General features: G+C 42.4%; 1 protein-coding gene across 4 annotated transcripts in view; it reads left to right on the top strand.

The window, feature by feature from the left end:
* FAM193A (family with sequence similarity 193 member A) overlaps window positions 1-12,595 on the top strand; it is a 104,451-nt gene extending 91,856 nt beyond the window's left edge. For 3 of the 4 annotated variants that reach the window (XM_090139739.1, XM_090139738.1, XM_090139735.1), the window contains 2 exons: window positions 7,668-7,883; window positions 11,267-12,595. The gene's annotated coding sequence lies outside the window, so the exon portion shown is untranslated. The remainder of the gene's footprint in view (window positions 1-7,667; window positions 7,884-11,266) is intronic. The other variant, XM_090139737.1, reaches the window with a different exon arrangement.
* Window positions 12,596-21,748: the final 9,153 nt, after the last annotated feature.

Raw genomic sequence — 21,748 nt, 5'->3', positions numbered from 1 at the left:
GCAGCATGTATTAGAAGTATAAACTGATTACTGTTCCTAAGAAGAGATTTCCTTCTCCCTCCATGGCTTTATGGCTTTACTGTTCCACTTGGAACAAAAAAACTTTTTAAAAGCAAATTTTCTTTGCTGAGGTAGTAGCTGCCAAAAGTAAGTAAATAAATATAAATGTTATGTGATTTGAATGCAAAACATGAATATATTTGGAAATACCACTGAAGAGGATCTGTCACTTGATTGAAAGACTATAATGTTTAAAATATATCTAAGGAATGTGTTTATTATGCTTAAATATTCCATTTTGTTTTCTTTGTTAGATTGTTACCTGCTATGGAAAATTGCAGAGCTTTTTCACCTAATCTTGAGAAATGATAGCAAGGGGTGAAAACATTCTCATAATTTTTACAAAATGGTGTTTTGCCGTTGTCAGATGAAGGTCCAGTTTTGACCAACTGATATCTCTTCATTTTTAATGTTTGATTCTGCTCTAATTCTTAGTAATAATAATTGGAAGTTTGTATGGTGTCCAGCAGTGCAAGTGTGTAATATAAAGCTGGAGTTCAGCCTAATGAATGCAGCTTTCTGTGTTTCCTCACCACTAGAGAATGACTGTGAACCGTGAGGCGAGGCAGAGGGTAAGGTAAGTTCACTGTCATTTGAGAGCCATTAATCTGATACAAATGCTTTCTCTCACCTAGTTGCTCTCTTTTTAAAATGTTGCCCAGTTTTAAGTGTCAAAAGCAAATGAAGCAGATGAACCATACTGCTTCATACTTATGTTCCACAAGCTACATGTTTCTCAATTACAGCTTTTTGAGCTGGAGCAAATACAGAGCACGTTAACACAGGCAGTGTTGAGGCTAACCTCTGCCCTTGACCATGAGGTTTTCAAACCCTTGTGGTGAAGGCTAGTGATGCTCAAAGAGAATCCCACTAACTATTTCCACCCTTTTGTCCCTGCTATGCAGAAGGCTTGCTTAAAATATCAGCATACCTCAACCACAGTCTGGTTGTGGTGGCTTAATCTTGCAGTAGTTCTGGCCAGCTTGGTGATTCCAGCCCACTGTTCATGTGTAGGTTGCTCTATTATCCTGGGGCATTTCCATGCAATGCTCCCAGGCTGACGTTGGGCGTCTGTCTTTGTTCCTGTCTTGAAGGATTTGTATCTTTGGCTGCAGCCCCAGCTCCATGATGCTGCTGTGAAATTCCTGTTGATTTCAGTAGGGCTTGGCATTTCCCACTTTTTGCTTCTTTCATGCCTGTGTTCATTCATCTGTTTTTGTGCTCAGCTCTCCTCTCTGGCCCTTCCTCCATCACTCATCTTAAAAGATGATAAAGGTGTGTAGAAAATAGCACACTCTACCATCTTCAGAAAGGTTATTTTGTGGTTTCCTGGAGAGTCTAAGCTTGTGTCTAGCTTGCTTGTCAGACCTTTTTCATTTTTTTTCTTTCTCTTATGAAACTTGCGTTGAAGGCCCAGCCTTGCAGGAAATCATCTTTTACCAAACCACAGCAACAGAATAGTCACACAGAATTATCCCCCTCCCCAAAACTGTCTGAAAGATCATATAAGTGGCACAGTTTCACAGCCCTGAGAATTTCACTGCTTTGCAATGGGAATGCACATATTGAATAGGAAATCCCAAGATGTTCCACTGCCTCTGCCTCAAAGAGCCAGACTTTGCTTAGTCTCATATCAATTCCTCTTAGGGTTTTTCATCTATGTGGGGGTGGGGGTGGGGGTGAGGGACTTGACTTCTACCTACATAAAAATTAGCTCAAATAGCAGGAGATCTCATCCAGGTTGTGCATGTGCTCAAGAGGTTGGGGTCATGTTGACTTTTGACTAGATTGAACTACAACTGAGAATGAATTGAAAACTTTTTCGAGTTGTTATTTGTTGCCTACCTGTCTTGATCCTTTTCTTTCCAGTGCCTTCTGTTTACTTTTACTAAAATGTGAACTCATTTCAGCATCAGTACAAAAATCAGGGTTTGATTCATTTATATTATTGGTGTTGTTCTAGTTGGTGACCAGTTTGGGGGAATTTGCCCATTATCTGCAGTTGTGTGCTATTTATCTTTCTCCTCCGCAAGTCTTAGGCTTATTTTTTTCTGTTAAAAGATAATGCTATCTATTAAACACTCTGCTAACATGCTATCTCTGATTTTATATATTGGAAACAAATATCACTGAAAGTATCCATGGTCAGTGAGAGTTTCTTATTTGATTCAACTTGATAATTTTAAGTAATATTTTTTAACAAAAGATGTGAGTCATCACTGTTAATTGGTCCAAGGGATCAAGAAGAACAAAATTCTGTGTTTTACCTGTACAGTGAACTGTTGTATAAGCACTGAAGAAAAAACCCACTAGTTGTGTTGTATTCACTATTCAGGTTGTTAAAGGATGGTGGTAATTTGTTAGTTCAATTTAGTGGTACCAAGAATCATTTGAACAAGACCTAAGAGGTAACGTAGGTTACAAAATCAGAATTGAAACTGGAATTTATGTTGAAAAGCCTAGACGCTGTCTTGTCCAGAAGCTAATGAGCATCTGAAGCTGTCCAAGTTTTCTCTCACATCCAAGAATTTTTGCACACTATTTACAACATCCTCATGGAACAAGAACAAATTTTTATGTTGATTAAAAAGAAGAAAATCTTGTAGATTAAAACAAGAATCCGTGGGTTTGTGTGACGCTGCATCTTGTTGGAAGCGTCTTTTCCTGTGCAGTTCCTTTTGTTTAATTTGGTTGGCTCAGACTCCTCAGGTTTATCTGAGGTTTTCCAGCTCTACTCTTTTGCAATTCATTGTTGGGAATAATTAGGCTCAAGATTTGTAATAATAAGTGAAGAGTCAAATTCTGCTTCTGGTGTTGGTTGGCAAAATAGTCAATTACTACTTCTACTAGTTAGTATTTATTTCCTATAGCAATTCATACCTTTCTTATAATCTCTTTAGGTCTGATTGCTGTACTGCATTTTATGTAGGGCTTAGTTGATGGCTAAGGAAGCCCCATTCCCCCTGCTCCAGGAGGTTGTAACAGTGGCTGTCTGTCAGAATTTGTGTGGATGTGGAGCAGGTCTGAACATGGCTGTTGTCAATACACAGGAACTGCACCCACCAGGTTGCTGTTGTGTCCCCATGCCTGCAGGTGGAAGCTCACCCATGTGTGATGCCTGCGCTGGGGTCCCCACACTTATCAGTCAGCATCTTCCAAAGGCTCCAAAGTTTCAACCTCTTTCCTGCAGGTAAGGAAAAGGACAAAAACCACTTGGATTTCATGCTTTAGAACTATCGTGACAGAGTGAAGAAGTTTAGGTGATATTGCATGTAAGGAGATTGTCATTCTGATCTCTACCTCATCCTTCCCCTTGAGTTTTTGCAGTGTTGATGTTTGCTGCTGTGTATGTTTCTGTTTTGGACAGGTGGCTTGTGCCAGAGTCAAGAGGGGAATTGTTTGAAAGTATTTCAAGCAGGCTGGAGAGGGAGAAAGAAGAGACTATTATGGCAAAGTGGTGTTTTGATACAGTGTAAATTGTCAGGTGTGGTCACTTCTCTTTTGTCCATGCCCTGCTTCAACACTGTCCTGTCTCTCCAAAGCCTTTACACCACTGTGTGTCTCTAGGGCTCAGAAACACGATCAGGAACCTGCTTGTGGTTCATGGGTTGCCTACTAAAAATAACAAGAGCAGCCACCATTGTTTGTAAGCTTCTGGCATAGGCCTGGTGGCTGGGGGACAAGCAGTATAAGGAACCTGTTCAGGATGGACAATGTGCCCCAAATGGCTGTGAGATAAGGCAGAGCCCTGGTTGCGTGACTGCGAGATAACGTCTAGCACACAGCAGCTCTGACCGCAGGTACAGACTGCAGCAGTTGGATGGGGAGACAAGGGGGAAAACCCAAAAGAATTTGAAAATCTACTTGAAAAAAAAAAAAGTCGTAGCCCTCTGGCTGCACATTAAGCTAGAAAAAACTGCATACGTAATATTCAAGTAACAAGCCATAAAAGAGGCCACACTGCAAGATGAAAGATTTTTTTTGACGTGATGTACTAGTGATGAAAACTGCCAGAGGATGTCGCATTTGATGACTTAAGGATGGAATTTCCACACTGCTTCTGAGTCCTCTTGGTTATGCGGTGACGCCAGCCCTTAAGGGTTACTTTAACGCTGATGGTTTTGTAACAGCTTTTAGCATGCAGCCACTGCTTTTTATTTTGGACATTGGCACTTTTATCTCAGGAGTAAATTGGTATGACGCTTCCATGTTTCTGTCAAGGAAATGTGAGAAATCCTTTCCTGTTCCTGTACGGTTAGAGGAGTCCAGGGAGAGAGAATGGCTTGGTTGGTTCTTTGAATGAATGAGCGAACGTGCCCAGCAATGTTAGGTAGTCTGGTGCATTTATGGATGCTCTTTGGAGTCCATAAGATGGATTTGGAGTCCATAAGATGGACTCCAAATGGAAATGAGAAGCTGTAAGTAACACTGTATGTTTGCAGTTCCCAGTAATGGGGCTGTGATTTTGATTCTGGCTGCTCTCAGCGTAGAAGCAAGCAGAACTGTGCTGGTAGGCAGCAATGCAATAACAGAAAAAGTTGGCATTTCTGCAAGAGATTAATGTGGCTGGTAGTTTGCTTTAACTTAACACCTGAAGATTTGCTCCTCCTCTTCAGATGCATTAGGCCAGTGTGTTTAAAGTTATTTAAATGAGGCTGAGGAAGAGGTGTATGTCTTCACCCTTAATTTCACAACTTAGGTTCCTGGTGTTATTGGTTTCTCAAGGGTCGGTACTGAGGCAAGTCACCTGAGGTGATTCTTATTGTCACTTGTTGGAGGACTTGCTAAACTATTCATTATAAACATGCAATATGTCCTCCTTTAAGTAACACTTAAGCATTATGGTATCTCAGTGATTAACAGGACTCTTAACACTTTTGTTTCATTCCTGGAATGGTTTGTAACCCCTAGTCAAATATTAGATAAGACACGGTGAGTTTCTCTGTTGCATCAAGTTTTGTGATGTGACAAGTTTAAAAACGTGATGTTCTAGGAGAAGTTCATAGCTGCCAGCAGGAATTGCTTCTGTCAGCCCAAGTTTCATGATAAATTGAGGTGTTCTTGTGTGCATGTGCCCCCTGGGTCATGGTTATTTGCAAAACTTGTTTGAATAAGTTACAGCAAAGCATATATCAGACTTTCCCGTGCAGCTGTTATTCTTTGGCTCTGGTTTAAAAAGTGTGTTTCTCAGCTTCCTGTGCAGTGTCCTTAGGCTCTGCAGCATGCTGCGTGTGATGAAATCAGGGAATTTCAGCAAGCTAGAGGAGGAAGTGAATGTTCAGTTCTCTTGCATGGTCATGTTCAAAATTACCCTGATAAAATGGGGGAGGGGAAGCAAGTCCAAATAACTCCAGAAAGTGACTTTTGCTCGCAAAAATTGGTACAATGTCACTGAATTTTTATAAGTAACAGATCTCCAACAGTGGTATCTTGTGGACTAAGTTCTAGGACAGTTATACTGTCTGCATGGGTTTTGAAGTAAATGCCATGATCTAGAGCTGGCAGGTGGTTAACCGAAGGGAATTTCATTTTGCTGTGGCAGTAGGAAACCACAAAACATGCATCTTCCTCCAGGTCATGCAGTGGGCATTCAGAGAAAAAATCCTGGGGGTGGAGGATGTGGGGGAGATGCTAAAAATTCAAATTTACGTTGCTCTGGTCTATTCAGAGAGACTAACATATCTCCCAGGTGGGTGGAGGGTGACGTGTGGCACCACAGGTATCTTGAATTGCTATTCTGTCTGTCAGCCAAATCAAAGTGCATTGTCAGATTGTAGTTGAGTCTACCTATTGTAAAGGGCATTTCTAATACTTTCACCAAATTCTGTGCTCACTGGTGTGTTTGTTGCAAGTCAGTTAGAATGTCTTGCTCAAAAAGGTCTCTCAAAAAAAAATTGAAACAGAAAACTTGAGTTTTAGGCTACTGTATAGTTGTGCTGGTGGTATACTGGGATCCACTACTGAACAAACACATTTACTTCTCCTGAACAGACAAGCTGAAGGTGTCTTGCAATTAAATAACAATCTAATTGCTACTCTTTCAGATGTTTTATAATTCGTGGGAGTAATTTAAGAAAAGAAAGCAGTGTAAATAAATGCAAGAAGCCAACTATCTTCTTGCTTTGTACCATAGGCATATCTATCCATTCAGTGGAATTGCTGCCTGGATTGCCCTTTTTGGTGCATATTCTGGGAAAAATTGAGTAGGGGTATCTGGATCCATAAAGGTATTTTGTAACATCAAACTCTTGGCAATTTCACTTTGTCTTTCAAGTGGTTGTTGCTATACGTGCACTAGCAGATAATTCATGATTGTAAGAGTGACTTAAGTGATCTACTAATCTGACTTTTGTTCTATCAGTTTTCCAGATATTCTGATCTTGTTAGAATGAGCAGAATTAAAATTAATTACACAAATCCCCAACCGGAGTCCTTGATCTTGAAGTAGGAACCTCCCAGAAACAAAAAGCAGTACGGAGCATTGCTCCCTTTCTGTGCATGCTAATGTACAGTTGTCAAAGGGGCAATCCTTGATAAAGGTCCTAGGGCTCAGCCTCTGGCAGAGGCCAGTAATGAATAACATGGAGAGGACTATTTGCCCTGTTACTAATATAGCTTCCCTGAGGATTCCCTGCAGTTTTTCTTCAGTTAGTGGCTGAGGGACTTCCTCAGACAGATGATGCATCCTCACTTGTGCTTAAAATCCTTTCTTCCTTCAATTCATCTATTCATTTTTCACACTACTCTTCCTTTTGCTACTCCAAACATCCTGCTGCAGTGAATTCCTAAATCTAATCCTTTTCATGCAGTAATTATGTGGAGTTTTTTTCCAGTGGATGCCAAATTCTTGCATTATGAAAGCCAATGACTAATAATCCTCTATTTACCTTCTTGTTTACTCATGCTTTTATAACTTAGGGCATCAGTCATCTCTCTTCCTACCTAAAAAGGCTGAGCTTATTTAGTCTTTGTTTGGCAACCTTTCCGTATATGTTTCTGTTTAGTTCCCTTTTTGTGTGCTTTATGTGTTGTCTGTATCTCATTTATTAGAATGTGATCCAAGTTAGCAATGAGAAATGGATTTACAGCTTGCCACATTGTCTTTGGCTTCCAACTCTGACCCTTTCCTGACAATTCCTCACTCCACTTTTCTTGCAGTGGCATCTGATCCCTGCCTTGATATCTTCAGGGAGCTTAGAACTCAGATCTTGAAATGGCAAAGGATGTAGCATTTCCTGGAATGGCTCATGACAGATATTCTTCCTCTGAGTACTAGTTTAGACTTACAGTGGAAGGAAATCCCAGTAGATAACAGTTCAGACATGGATCTGTGGTTTTTCTAAAGGTGATTTACTAGTGAGGGAGAAGATGTCTTTATATTGTTATTATTATAAGTTACAGTATCCATTACCTTCAGATCCATACGTGCTCATTTTCAGCTTTTTCCTCTATCCCTTCCCAGTTTCTGAGCAAAGGAGGGGAAAATCTTCCCTAAAAATGTTTATGTTCCTTTTTTGATTTCAAAGGAGGATACTTGACTCATTCTTCAGAGTTCTGATAATTCGCCTGACTACAAAAATAAAATTGCCTTTTTCTTTTTTTTTTAGGAAAAAATAGTTTTGATTTTAAGAAGAAAAGAGCTTAAGAAAACAGGAAGCTGATGCTGGCAATCTGATCTGTGCTGCATGAGGAATCTGATTTCAAAAGCCTTCCCAAATGCAGGCTTAAAGGATGCAAACTGCCATGACTTTTGCAGCAATTGAGGAATTCTGCCATTGGCTCGCACTGCTCTCTTCTATAGGAAGGTGAAAACATAAGACTTGGTATGTCAGTGTTATGTGCTTATACATTCTCGATCATACAAAAACTACAAAAAGGCTACTACAAAAATGTCAGAATCCACCAAGAAATGCAGGTGTTGAGCAGAGCTCTGGAAGCTAACAGCAGGAGGATGTCATCAGTGCTATGGCTGAAGCTTTTCATGAATTTCTATAGAATCTTAATGCGTTCTAAAGAATGCTGGTCTTATTTCTGAAACCTTTCATTTTTATATCCTTTACAAATAACAGGCTAGTAAAAGATAACTTATTTGTACAGAGCCTTGGTTTGAAACAGCACATTAAAAAAAAAAAAAAGAGAGACTTCAGTCTACAGCACTTGACTTGGATTTCTGAAGAGCTCTGTCACCACCTATCCACTCTGATTTGTCTGTAGAGTCACGTATTGGGGCTGAGGCAAATGCATGTTGTGTTTCCCTCTATTTCACCTGCTTTTACTCATTGTTTTCTTGGATGATTTTCTCTGGCATTCCTCCTGAACACTGCTAAGGCACATGGAAAACAAACATGACTGACAGTCAACATGGCTTCCCTAATGGCAAATTGCACCTGACAAATTTGGTGGCCTTCTATGACAGGATTATAGCATGGCATAAGGCAAAAGCAATGGATGTTATCCAGTTGGACTTATGCAAAGTGTTTGGCACTGTCCTGCATGACATCAATGTCTTTAAATTGGAGAGACGTGGATTTGATGGATGGACCACTCAGTGGAAAAGGAATTGACCAGATGGTCCAAGTGGAGACCAGTGATGAGTGGCATTTCCTCAGGAGTCAGTGTTGGAACAGCCACTGTTTTAATGTCTTTGCTGGCGACATGGAAAGTGAGATTGAATGCAGTCTCAAAGTTGTCAGCACCAAGCTGTGTGGTGCAGTTGACACTGGAGGAATGTCATGCCTTCCAGAGGGGCATTAGCTGATTTGAGAAGTGAAGTTCAACAAGGACAAGTGCAAAGTCAGGCAATACCTGAGTCGAGCAATACCAAGCACAAATACATGCTGGGCAGAGGTTAGGTTGAGAGCAGCCCTGAAGAGAAGGACGTGAGGTGTTGGTTGATGAGGAGTATGCTTTTGCAGCTTGGAAGGCCAACAGTATCCTGGGCTGCATCAAAAGAGGGGTAGCTAGCAAGGAAGGGGAGGGGATTGTCCTCTTCTACTCTGCCGTCATGAGACCCCATCTGGAGTACTGTCTCCAGGTCTCGGACCTCAAGAACAAGGAGAATATGGAGCTGTTTGAGCAGGTATGGAAGAAGGCTAAAAAGACTATCAAAGGGCTGAAGCATCTCTCCTGTGGAGACAGGCTGAGAGAGCTGAACTTGTTCAGTCTAGAAAAGAGAAATCATAGGGAGTGTACTTTTTCACTCCTATTGTCTTGCATTAGTCACCAGTGTTGATTAAAGCTCAATCCAAGTTATTAAGATGACTTCACTGCCAGAGTGTCAATAAGAAGGAAGATGAAAACTGATAGGAGGGTGCTACAGCTGACTCTGCATGTACAGTAGGTGTTCACATATCTGTCCACCCAAAGGTGGTGGTGCCTTGTGCAAGGGCCAAGAGAAAAGAAATAAAAGGCTCAGCCTAGGTATGTGGAGAAGGAAAGAGGTGGCTGCAAAGAGGAGCAGAATAGCTGTCAGAAGGGATTCAGCTTCTTGAAGCATGCATCAGAGGAATGACTTAGGTCTGCACAGCTGGAAGCTTGGGGAGGCTGAAAGAGCAACCTTCCCTGTCTTTTATTCAGTTCAGGCAAATAAGGAAGTTACTTCGCTGGAAGTCCTGAGTAGTGCGTGGTGATACAAAATGTTCCTCTGTATTTTATATGAGGAAGCACAGCTTCCCAGCTCTTAGGCAGGCAATTTGCAGAACGTGGAACCAAGTCATTTTCAAATTGCAGTATTTAAGGAAGCAATTAAAACAGGGTTAGATATTTGAAATAACTAAAAATGCCAGGACTGGAGATACTTGTGAGGTTTTGTGAAGTTAGTTTCACCTGATCAAGAAGAACAAAAACATTTATTGAAACTTAACCTCAGTTAAACTGTTGGCTCTGCCAGGAGAAAAGCCAAAAGAAAGCTCATGTGAACCAGGGAGTTGGGAGAGCCACGCTGACATTCCTTCCTGTGCCTATCAGTGGTGATAAGTTCAGAACTGAACCAAAAGGCATCCCTGAGCTGCCTGCTGGCCACAGTAGTGCCCTACAGCAGAAAAGGTTTATGCCCTGGCACCAGATGCAAACGTGCACGTGTGCTGTTGTGTTAACTTGCATATGTGGATTTGGATGATGCATTGTGGGCAGTGCTGTGAGCAAGCATGGGAGGCAATGCATGGCCTGGCTTCCTTCGAGTTCGGTACAGGAGTGCTGTGTGATGCATGCCATGTCTAAGAAGGGTGGGGTAACAGCAAGGAGCTGCTGTGCTTGGTGTCAAGTGAAATGGAGGGAGGGATTTCTCCAATCCTGGGAGTGCCTGAACTGGGCTTGGAGATGCTCCTGCAGAGCACATCAGGGCTGCCAGCTGGCATGGGGCTTCACATCCTTCCTAGAGAAGGGACGTAGATCCTGAGCAATGGCAGGAAAGAGAAAATTTTCCTGGGAAGACTGCAAGGAGTTTTCTAATTGGGAAAGCTGATGAAATTTGCTGGGCTGGAAGGAGACTGTAGCTTCCATGCCTTCGACAAGGGTACAGCCGGGGTTTCCTAAGTCTTCTGACCTGTTGTCGTAGTTTCTAATCTTTTCCTTAAAAGCTCCCTTGTTCTTTTGTCTGTTTTCCCCATGTTTTTCTTGATGTAGAGGTTTCAAAGCGCAGTGAAACTGCGCTTTGCTAATGCTATGTAGCACAGAGGGATTTCTTCATATCCAGCTTACAAAGCTCTTGTTTGTTTTCTGCAGTTTGATGTCTGACTTATTTACAGCAATCTGTGACTCATTCAAGCCTCTGAGCTGCTCTAAGGAATTGCCCTGTTAATGATTCCTTGTCCTGTGTTTATGCAATTAATGAGTCCCGAAGTTACCTAACATTGCATTGTCCTTGATGAATTGTTAGTATTTTTCAAACCAGCTGTCCAGTTTGCCAAAGCCGTTCTGATTTGTCAACTGTGTGCTAGCAGTTTCCTCTAGCTGGAGATCTGCATGTGAATTTTAATATGTCTGACCTAGCTCCATTGGTGGTAATGGAAATATTTGTGTATTTGATCTAGGATCAATCTTTAAGTCATCATCTTTAGATGATATATTCTTCAATTGATTGGTGTTTGCACACCTCAAGGTAGTACTTTTCTCAGTTGACTTATGGAAAATGCCATGTCAAGAAGGTATGGACACTCTGTCTCATGATTCTATGATTCTATTATAGCTGTTCTTTTCCTGTCCTTAGCAGTTACTATTCTGTAAAAGGAGGAAACTATCAGTTTGATCATGAGTAGCTGCCAGCATGGATTTGTAAAGAATAAACCACTTCCTCGCTGTCAGGTAGGTACTTGATTTCATGTGCTTGCTCTTTTCTGGAGGTAAGGGATTTGAAGCTAGCCGATTTTTTTCTTTCTTTTAGAGATGTTTGTCCTTTTTGATCTTCTGGAGTTTCATCTGTCCTCTATTGCTTCCCAAGCAAGACCATGTATGTTTGAGAATTCAAAACATTTAACCAGCTTCTCATATGTGCTTTCGTGATGAATAGTAGCAGCACGGCCATTTGGAAAAATTAATTTATCCCAAGACTCCCTAGTTTAAACTCGTGCTCCTCCATTATCACTTTCACTTGTTGTTTAAGTGCTGTTAACAGCTCACAGATGCAAAGGAGGCAGCGTTGTTGTACGTTTCTTTTATGAGGTATCAATAGTTTTCCCTTGGTTAGAGTCCAGCTTCTTCCTCTTTCAGTTTAATCCTAAATGTAATATGCACCCAAATAAGATTCAAGTGAACACATACAAGATCATTACAATTATATTTATCTGTCATTACACTCAGCAGTTCAGTAACATTGGTGCTGAGCAACACCCTTCCTTCCTTCACTGTAAGTATTGGCACTTCAGATTCTAGATTAGAAAACCAGGGCAGTTCTAGTTTCTGAGTTAGACAAAGATCAGCATCACTGGGTCACCTCCGTGCAGTCTGGGAAAAGCATTCAGGCTGCAAGGCCGTGTTCATGATGCACTTGCAAAGTCATGTGAGAGTTTCCAAGGTGACTGCATGGTCTTAGTCAATGCTGCTATTTCCTCACCTTGATGAACAAAGGAATTGCATCAACATCTTAATACCGATGGGGAATACTACAAAAACTGACAACAAGTGTAAGGGATTTTTGTTATCGCCCACTAGTTTGCACATGATCTGGTGTGATTCATAGTGTTCACAAAGTGGGAGAGCAACGACAAAGGACAATTTTAGAAATATCATCCAGTAGAGTAGTGAGGAAATCAGACACAACAAACAAATGGAAATAGTTGCAGTACCCCAGGTTTACCATAAAACCTTCAAAAAATGCAAAAAATACAGAAGCTACAGACTGAAGTCAGAAAACAAAGGATAACTGCTTAAAAAAAATGCAGTAAGGACAGAGATTTATAGTGAAAACATACTGTTAGGGTTTTACCTTGCTGTAATTTGGGGACCCAAGGTATCAGAGGGTTTCAAGGCTCTCTCTTTGAACCAGTCTGTTAGCTGGGTTTTCTAAACAAGTCTGTGCATTGAGGAATTTATTTAGTGTAAAAAAAAAAGTGGAGGGTTTATTTTTCTCTTCACTGTCCACCCCTGCCAGCAATGGGCAGTGTCATGATTCTTACAAGTGCTTGAAGTAGTGTTTGTCTTGGAAACTATGCCAAAGAAGCCATTTTTCTGATTGTTAAGCACTGATTCCTTTTGTAACTGTGTAATTTTGGGGTTCTGTTTCAGCTGAGGTTTTAGGTATCTCCTCTGTATGTCCATAGTATGTGTATTTATTTGTAGGTCTTGAATGTTGTGTGTGGCAGTTGAATAAACAAATCTCTCTCAGGATGAGGTCTGGGTAAAGGAGAGAAAATAGGTCTGTTATTTATTGTTTTTAAAGCATAACAATTCACTGAAATCAGCAGGTGCTTCATTTTATTTTGTTTTGTGCTTTGTTGTTTGGATGTTTTTGGTTGAACATGAGCCAGACAAATGAGGATGATCAAAACCAAGCTGGCTGTAGCCCTTGGTGACCTGCTGTAGGTGAGCCTATTTTGGCATGGGGCTGGATTTAAACCATTTGCAGAGTTTCCTTCCAACCTTCCTTCCTTCTGCCCCACTATTCAGTGTTTTTGCAAACTTGCCATGGATTCTGGCAGTCATAAATTTAATTTTAAAAAAATTATTCGCATTCAGGCCTGCTGTCTTCAGTCAGAAGTTCCAGTAACTTTCCTTCTGTATTTTACTTTGATGCTGGCTCTGTGCCACTGACCTTTTCTGTGAAGTTCAATTCCTATCACTCTCTTTGCATGCAACAAATTTTTCCAATATTACTTTAAGAAATACCTGAAAACTATTACACTGCTTATTTCCTTAAAAAAAAAAAATTTTTTTTTTCTTCACAGTCAGCCTAGCTTTTCACATCAGTGAACTTTTATAACCTTTTGGTGTGTTTGTATTACCCTCTTTTGTATTTGACTTCTCACTTGCAAAGGGCTGGAGTGGAAATCCTAGGTTGCAGACATGAGTAGAAGTTACCATCTTCTGAACCCATGCTCTGTGGTTCTTGCTTCACAGAGATTCTGGCTTTCCACCAAAAGGCACCTGAACTGCTTACACTGACAGCTGAACTTGTTAACTGCCTCAGCTCTAAGCCTCTTCTATAGATCAGACTCTTCATGCTTAAGTAATAGCTTGTACAGCTGCAACTACTCTAATTAACTCCAATGCAATGGTGAAACTAGAGGTGGTGCTGGCTTGATGCACTGAAAGGCTGTTACAAGTTGCTCTCTGAACTCTTCAGTGGTTGAACTTTTGCTTTTCAAAGCAACACCTATTTAGAACTACAGGTTAATGAGATGTTGATATGGGACAGCTGCTTCTGAACCACAGCCTGTTCCAGGCAAACAAGGCATGGGATGGTGTTGGCCATGCTGGAGGTGTTCTTGTTCTGTATCTGGGGTTTTCAATCAGCGTAGCTTTCAGAGGTTCTCAGGGTACTTAAAAGTTGCTCTGCACAGAACGATCATTGTAGTTATTCAAGTACATAACCCCAAACATTGGTATGGCCTTAAACAGCAGTGGTGCATCAAGCTTCAGAAATAGCCTCTTCAAGCTGGCCACATGGAATCTGCAACTGCCTGAAGGTGCAGGTGGATGTGACTACTTGCTGATAGTCGCAAAAGCTGACTGGGATGGCTTGGGTGCAGAACCACATCTCACAGCTTGCTTGTTCAGTGTCTGCTGCGAGGAGGAAAAACATAGCTTGCTTAAGACCTGTGGGAAGAGGAGCCCCAGCAGAGCATGTAGCTTCACTCTATGCAGTGGCAACACAGGTGGCACAAAACTCAAGTTTTTGGCATGCTCAGTTGAGGACTTTTCTCAGTCAAATCATAGGGTTGTTTCACTGAAAATGCATCAAAGTAGTTGCAGTATTTGCACAAAGCTTGTTCTGACTTCTGTTATCACACTCTCTATAAGAACTGCTGGATGCTTTTGTGTTTGTCATGAAGCTCAGCACTCAAACGAATCACAGTCATGTGTTTTCCTTGAGTTGAAAGCTGCACAGTACAGGAGGAAAATGGAATTTGATTTTCCAAGTCCAGTCAAACCTTAACCACTTAGTATGAAGCCTTATAGCAATATTAACACTATGTTGAAGACCAACTGCTCCAAGATGCAGAAGAACCACTCTAAGTACACAAACCTAGCTTCTTATTTATGGGGATCCTTTTCTCTAGGTGCTTGGGGGCATTATGTACTCCTTTCATTAGGGAAGAAACTTCCCTATTAGAAGTTATTTATTCTGAGTATTTGTTTTTAAACTATTGCAGCAAAATAGAAATACTTGCAAATACTCTCAGCAAAGAATCTTTGCAGGGATTCCCTCTAAAGCTGACTGCAAGGAGGGGGAAAAAAGCAGCACTCAGCCTGTGAGAACTGGTTTTACTGCTTAAGTATTTCTCAATATCTTATTGCTGCACCATGTGCAGCAACTGATATTAGTGCATGCAAGAGTATAGCAGAGGCAGAAGGGAGTGTGTCCCCACACTGTTTTGCAATACTGCACTTTTGAAGTTCCTCGGCTGTGCTAAGAGGATGTGGTTATTCAGTTTTGCTGCTGTTTCAGGAAGGACGGAGCTCCAGTAAACTTTCCCTGAAAGAGTCACCTGGAAACCACAAAGATAAAACTGCCTGAGAAAGGAGATGCCACCAGTGGGAGATGGGAATATAGGGCTAGATGATCCAAATCCTGAGTTCAGGAGAATGGTGAGACCAGTGAAGTGCACCCTGCATAGGAGCACTGCACAGCACATGCTATTTTTGCCCTGAATGGTTATTCTTAGGAGCTGAAGCCTTTGACATTCTGTGGGAGGGGAACATCACTGTGCAAAGGGTATGTAAGTGCAACACAACAAAGCCTCAGAAGAGTTCATAAAATCAGTTGCCAGTCATTCTTGGGGTGGTGGTGGCTGTGCTAATCAATTTTTTCCACTGCATGCTGAGCCTTCCCAGGAGCTGCCACTGCAGCTAGTTTAGGGGATTCCACGTCTGGTTATCAAAGGATGGATCTTGTGTGGGAGGGGGAAGCCTGCCTGCACCCCACACTGGCTCCTCATGTCAGCCACAGAGATTCATCTAAAAAGATGACTTAGTGTACAGAGCTGCCTTTAAAGCACTGTGCTGTGGTCCCACTGCCTCGTCTCAGTGTCACCTGCTTGTCTTGCTGTCTCTTTCAAGCAAGCTTCACCATATTCTCCTTCGCAGACTGGCTCTGCTCTATGGCACGGCAGGCAGTGGGTGCAATGCAGGGTGTTGCAGAGTTGTCCTCTCTGCAGAGATGAATTCCTACCTTGCACATAGTAGTTTTCAGGTGTCAGAGGACGCCTATTATTCCCAGCACAACACCTGGAACAGTTTTGGAATCTCTCTTCCAGTGACAGAAGACTGGCACTGAGAAGATGGAAAACTAAAGACTAAATTCCCTTTTTGTCTTTGCACAAGCACCAGACTTGTGCACATGTCCTTCTTGCCTGATTTCAAGCCATTGCATTCCTCTCTCCCTCCTCTGTGGTGCCATGTTTTTCATTTTCATCCCATCACCTACTCTTCAGAGGACTGTTTTTCATTTCTGAAGCTAGGCCTCATCTCACAGTTACAGGTGCTTCCTGTCTGGGACACTGATCGGTGCTGCTCTTCTGGGTTGTGCTTGCTCTCTCAGGAGGCCAGAACTCATCTTAGCAGGGTCTCTACATGTTCTAGACTCTTGTACCTCTTCCCTGCACAACATGCTCACCCAGCCAAGAGGATCCTGAACAAATGAATGCTGGTAACTGCAGGATTATTGTTCTAAGAGCAATTAAGAGCACTAGAGTAGGTCACTGAGTTGTTGGTTTTTTTAATTGAATTCTGTAATTGTAGTCAATGAGGACTCCTGCAGCTGATAAATGAAAGTTTTAATACCATTTACACCTTGATATAGGCATACCTTGTACGTACTCTTGTTTCTTATGATATCCCTGCTCTGCAGAGTGCTGCAGCAAAGCACTGTCTTCCCGCACATCCCAGCCTCCTTGCTGGGGACAGGGGGACACATCCCTCACTCAGAGAATCATCCTAGCCATTCACAGTGGGCATCTGTTTGATTCAGATATCCAGATACAGGCTGTGCCTCCCAGGGTAGGTTTTGCCCACCTCATAGCAGAGGATGTGTGTCCCTGGAGAGCTGTTTCCAGGACGGAGACCTTCCCCACTGCCATGCCCAGGTGAGCTGGGAACATGGGGAGAGGTTGAAAACACATCCTTAGTTCCCACCACATGTATAGCAGATGCTGGTTAGGTGCATTGTTTACTTGCATGGAAAGTACGTGTTTTAGGGGAGGCTTACTATGTTGTAAGTAACACTCTGGCTGGGTGAACTCCAGCACCTCTGCTGTCATCTTTTGGCTCTGGGACTGTCCCACTGTGACATGAAGGTTAGAGGTGGTCTTGTGCAACTGAATGCTGTTAAGGATGGGAACTGTTCTGGCTCCTGTTTTCTAGGCACCAGTTCTCCTCAGGGGCTTGCTGCATGTCTCTAGCAGTGCAGAGGGGAGTCAACACTCAAATAACTGTTACTAAAATGTGTGCAGTTTGTGCATCTACAGGTAACATGTTCCTGCTGGTAGGTTTAACACTACTCCAGTGTAGGGCTCAGACTAGGGCTGCTCTTGGTAGAGGGAACAGAAGATCCCCATCCCTATCTGGGAGTGTCTGGTTGTCACCTGCAAGTCATTGCAGAGGGTGGCACTTAGGAAAGCTCTGTCCTTGTCACTCGGTGAGGCACGACCAGGCCTTGCAGGAGTGGATACACCATGCTGAGAGCCATTAAACTTGATCTCCACTTGTGGTCTTATGCCCTGCCTAGTTTTCCTGTCTCTTGGTAGATGATGTTCAATTGTCCATGGGCATGCCTGTGTGGATGCCTGATCTTCTTTTAGAAGTGATGGTGGGGGTGAGGGCTGTGGGTGGCTGAGCTCCTTTCTTCACTTGTTCCCCTCTCTTATGTGCTTCAGTGCCTTGCTCCAAGGAGACATGGAGCAGGTGAGAGGGGCTCAACTGTGTCTGGAGGAAGGTGAGGCCCTGCCCTATAGCATGGCCTTGCTTTGTGAGCATCACCTTGCTTCTCTGGGCTGGGGACCCAGGTGGCTGGTGCAGATGGCTGCTGTGGGGGAATTGCAGCTGGCTCTGACTGGGGAGGGCTGCGGGGGCACAGCTGGAGCCAGGCACAGGCTGGTCCCTCAACCACGAGGAGACTTGGTGGGGCCAATGCAGGGTTCACCTCATAACACGTGTTCCACCTGTGAAAGCTGCCTGTGATATAGCCAAGATGGTACGATGCCTCTTGGAGGGGGGAGGAGATGCTTTTTGTGTCATTACAGATTTAGCAAAGAGATCGGATGCGTTGGTGTGGCACTGAGTGGGTGGGTGGCAGCATGAGCAGTCAGCGTTGTCCTGCTCGTCGCCTGGCCTGGTCCCTGGGTTGATGCTAGGAACTGGCCTGGGGAACAAGTGCCTTTAAGCTAATCATGTGCTTCTAATTCTATGTTTTTGTTGGTTTGTTTTTTAATGCTTTCTAGAAATAAGCTTTCTCATAACTCCCCACTGGTCCAGTGCTTGCTGTGCTGTGGTAATACCACAAGCTCCTGAGGGAGGTCAGCAGCCGTTATAGACACTGGACAACTAGAATGTGTCATGAAAGGTTCTTTCACCAATGGCTTCTCACCCATAAATGTAAAAAGAGGAGGTAAAAGTGGATGTAAGAATGAGAAAAGGAGAGACCACACTGAATGACAGCAGGAACAGAGACACACCAGTACCTCTGCACAGGTGCAGATGGCTCAGAGCCATTTTTGAACCTTGGTGCCTTGAACATCCACTGAAGCAGCTTCAGAAACTCTCCTGACCTTCCTGGAGCTCTGACACCCCCAGGCAGCATGTGCCTGGAAAGCTGCAGTGATTGAGCTCAGCTGGGCACTGCCCTTAGCTGGGGATGTGAGATGCAGGTGAGAAGCCAGAGCACACAGCAACAGTGAGAGCTGCTTAAACTCATATCTCTGCTTTGCTGCTTTGACCTAATAATGTGTAGGTATTTCTCATGGTTTAGATTTCTAGCTGAAACTCACAGGCTGATTGCTACTGGAGCATGCTACTAAGAAATTTTACTACAACACACTTTGAATTCACATTGATTTTATAGAAAAAGAATTTGAGACTTCTCTTTTTTAGAATCAGAAGCACTGCTGTTCTGAGTACGATGGTGTGGCATGCTGTTTGGAATTTCCCTTGCTTTCTATATATATACATGCAGCAAAGCCACAGGAAATAGAAGTTAAAAAAAAAAAAAAAACAGCCATAGAACATAGGTATCTTCTTGAACAAATTTTATTCTTCATTGGTTTTATCATTAGTGAGCACTTAATCTTGGGCCATCATTTAAGGCTTGTTTTAAAAGATCTGATGCCCTGTAAATCATTTGAGAGTGAAACACATTGCTTATCGTTGCTGAAAAATGAGAGGATTTTTAGGCTCTTGGTTCTGTAGTTCTGTACTAGTGTGCTGCAGAAGGCAACTTTATTGTTGATCTTCTCTCTCTTGGGGTTTTTGGGGTGAGGACTCACTGCTGAGCTTTCTCCCAGTTGTCTCTTCTGTGATTCAGTGAGTCACTCTTGCCTACAGTTGCTGTCATGATAATGTGCTAAGGTCCTATTTCTGCATGACAACCCGCATAGTCTGGCATTGTAAGTAAACATCATTTACTTTAAAATCCCATCCTAAATATGATATCATTAAATCCAGCAGCCATGAAGACTAACTTGCCAGCACTCGGACAGAATCTGTGGTCTGAAAACATTGCTAGTGAGAGAGCTGCTCAGCAGCCCTGAGCCAGTCCTAGCTCTGAACTCGTGCTGCTCTGGAGAGCAAAATTTGAGGAGGATGATTCTAAAGAGGGAACAATTCTAGGAGAAGAGATGGTCTTAATCATGAAGGTAGTTGGACAAATGCACCCAGGCATCTCTGTGTGATGGCACATTCGTACAAGGCCTAGAGGAAACAGTTACTTGTCTCCTTCCAGACTCCACAGACCTACAGGGGTACATCTGCCTGCCTTTTAGTACTGCTCTGCCTCTCGAGTGAGGGTACTGCTCATCAGTGCCGAGAGACTGACAGAAATCAGAATGGGCCTGATAATGGGGTTTGGTTACGTTGGATGCCTTTGCAACTGATGCAGTAAATAAGGAACTGAGTCCCATATGGTCATGCAGACTTTCTGCATGGTTTCAAGAGTCTGTGCAATTTTACAAATGTGTTTTCAGTGAACATATGTCGTACAAATGGCTAATGAAAGTTCATAAAGTTTATGCTGTTCAAGTTGCTTTCATTTTACGCAGTTCCTTTCTTACTCATGCACTGTCATTGCTTTCTTTTGGGAAAGAAGCTGCATTGCTTTCACCATTTGACCAAACAAGATGCACCCTACATGGACAGCAGTCCAAGTGGCAGAGAAAAAAACTGCATGAGGCCAAAGGAACTTTCCTTAATGTAAAGGGTTCAACAACATTGTGAATTCATGGCTGCTTTTACTTAGCACTGGGGCAGTGGAGCTGATGGTTCTTATACATTCCAGCCTACAGTTTGAGGAACCTGCACTGTGAAAGTAGGCGTTGTTTGGAATTGCTTGGGAAGTACTGATGTGTATGCTGTGCTTGCTGAGGAGAGGGCAAAGCACTGGGTAACAGCTTTTTTAGGACAGATAACGCCTGCCTTATAGTCTGAATCAAACAGTTGTAGAAGACACTGGTAGTTTAGTTTTACAGTGTCTAATTGGTTTCTTGGTTAGCACAAAGGCAGAGAAATAGGTAAGGTTCTTTTTACTAGAGATGGAGGAAAATAGGAAGTAGTAAAATAGCCCCAAAGCTGAGGTATTTTTATGCTGGAATGTAGCTGGATTTTTGATGCTGGTATTCAAATTTCAGTGTTTTGTTGTGTAGCTTTAGGTTGTAAGCGACTTGCTGTAACCTATGCTTGATCTATAACTTCATCAGTCTGTATTTGCTGGACCTCTTTGTAGGTATATCCAGTTTCCCACCAGTCAATTCACCTGAATCCTCCTGTTCCAGGATTTGCATTCCAACCTCTGCTTTGACAGGGAGGGAACTAATTTACAGGCCTTGAAACAATGAGAATATCAAGGATATCTTCTGTTGATTCCTGTGTACTGCAGCTTCCTGTATCTAATTCTTCTCTCCATATCTAATAGTTGTAGTTCAGTCTGTCCAAGCATACCCAGAGGGCAGCATTAATGTACTTTAAAACCATAAACAAGGTTTTTCTAATGAGACAGTAGGCAAAAGAAATAAACTAATCATTGAGAGATTAGCTTATGCCACAGGAAGTTTAATCATATTTTTCTCAGCATATATTCTGTGTGCTGCATCTGATCTCTGAGACCTTAAAAGGCAATGTTTAAAATGGTCACCCTAAAAAAAAAAAAAAAGAAAAATCTCTGCACATTTATGTATGCTGAGATGGGAAAATCAAACTAGCAATCATGGGTTTACAATTAGTTAAAGAGTAGGTCAGCAATAAAAACATTGCACCTGCACACTGCCTGTGACAGTCCATGTGTCTTTTTCTGATAATTGCAATAAGGCAATATTGGCAGAAATCATCATCTCCCTTTGGGCTGTAAAAGAATTGTGGAAAAAGTAGAATTAAGATTTGCTTAGAGAAGATAGTTCTGTCTTTAACTATTCATCAGAATTTCTTACATGTCTTGCTCAAGGATTGGCTTCAGGCCATGAGATGAACTACTGCTGTCCCAAAGAAGGGAAATTTCTTTCCCTCTCATCCAAGGAGAGCAGCTTTCCCTCTGTGTAGTTCTAGTTGTTCCAGCTGTTCTGTAACCATCCCAATATTAATCATATAGACAGCACTACTGTGGTGCTTCATTGTGTATGTTGGGGAAAGAGGAGTGTACCATTTCCTCTCATTCTTTGTGGACCTGGATCACAGCAAGGAACACTTTGTTCACTTATATTATGTTGAAACTACTTGGAACCAGAGAGGAAAACTGATGAAAATTCAGTGCTGCATGGAAAAATAAATTGGAGACTGGACTTAACTCCTAGCAAGCTGCTGTTCAGCAGGAGAAACTTCTGTATGGGAGATCAAG

Source organism: Phasianus colchicus, chromosome 4, assembly GCF_987193195.1.
Source record: "Phasianus colchicus chromosome 4, bPhaCol1.hap1.1, whole genome shotgun sequence".
Classification (NCBI taxonomy): Eukaryota; Metazoa; Chordata; class Aves; order Galliformes; family Phasianidae; genus Phasianus; species Phasianus colchicus.
Note: the sequence above shows the minus strand (reverse complement) of the source record. Positions and strands in the feature narration are given on the sequence as shown.